Source organism: Brassica oleracea, chromosome C7, assembly GCF_000695525.1.
Source record: "Brassica oleracea var. oleracea cultivar TO1000 chromosome C7, BOL, whole genome shotgun sequence".
NCBI classification, from domain to species: domain Eukaryota; kingdom Viridiplantae; phylum Streptophyta; class Magnoliopsida; order Brassicales; family Brassicaceae; genus Brassica; species Brassica oleracea.
Window position 1 is genome coordinate 5,460,255 of NC_027754.1, and position 1,568 is coordinate 5,461,822.

The window sequence follows — 1,568 nt, forward strand, 5'->3', positions numbered from 1 at the left end:
TCACTTAGTTCATACAAATCGCCATCTAAGACTTTATATATGAGCTTTATATTTTCAATCTCATAATCTAAATCTAATGGCTGATAAGACTTGAAGATAAATGGATGGCGTGGATGAGATGGTCTTGTTTTTCATAAAGATAAGATTATCAGTTGTTCAAAAAAAAAAGGATAAGATTATCTGATTGGAGAAGAGAGGATGTCGCCTTATTGGTTAATTCAAACAAGGCTGGTCTCTAATTGGTTCTTCTTAGGCTCCATGGTATATGTCCAGATTCATAGTCAAGGCTGTTCTTCCTTTACAGCAATAGTCAGCCTGTCTCTTTACTAAAGTAGCCAATCAGCCCCAAAGTAGTTTCCATTTGTCGCTTGCTTCCATGAGTAATCCAAAGGCATCTTCTTGATGCTCATTTGATTCCATCCGACCAGACCCTTCTCTGAACACCCTAAGATTGCACAAAGCCTCCCGAACATGTTCTGATCACGCCCTAAGCTTGCACATCTTGGCCCGGACTTTGCACAGTCTCAAAACATCTCAAATGGGCGAGTTGTGATCTCTCGGGTCGTACCGGTCCGTACAGGGCCGTACGGCCTCGCCCTATGTTTGCACACTCGCCCATTTGCTCCTCAGCATCTTCTACGTCTCTCCTAGACTTTGCCCTTACTTAGAACATTCATCAGATCACTTCTGGACACCTTCAGACTCTTCAGGACTCTTGATATACAATCTCTAAAGGTCTTGCCCTATTTTTGTACAAGCCCCAACTCAACTCAACACCTTTGGTTTCTCTACATCTTTTCTTCAAGTTAACAACACCAACTGTTTTCCTACTAAAGAAATTAGTCGTCACTGTAGTTGTTAACTTCGTCGTTATATCATTCGTCAAATTCAATTGTCATGTACAGTCGTCAAATTCAGTCACTAAGCCGTCGTATTATAGTCACTAAATAAGTCGTAAATCAATTGCTAAATTGCCTCCTGATTAGCGACTGAGTCACAACTGCCCACAATATTAGCAAAACAGTAGCTAAATAGCGACTGTTTTACGACTGAATTATTTAGCGACAAGGTGTAGTAGGACGATTCTAATCAGTCGTAAATCAGTCGCATGTATCCATCTAGCAACTGATTACCAACTCATTTTGTAATCGGTAAATACATGTTTTTTTGTAGTAGTGTAAGTTTAATTGTGTGACCTGAGCGTAAATCTATAAAACCCTTCGGAAAAGATGTTTTAAACTTGAATAATGTTTGGAAGATTTAAAAAGATATAATTACTGCAGACAAAATAATTTTCAGTATTTTGTTTCATATTCATAAAATATTATTTTTATCGTTAGTTAAAATTTGGCTAGTGTTATGAAATAACTTATAATTTATAATATCGAGAAATTTAAATAAGAGTAGAATTTAATACCCGTAGGAAACAAATAACACTATTATAAAGGAGAGAGTTTATTATAAGGAAGAAGAAGAAGATGTAATGGTTCTTTGATTATAAACTCTTGTTCTTGTTTATGGTATATAAAAGAGTGAGATGAGTGATGGTATTTATAATGAACAACAAA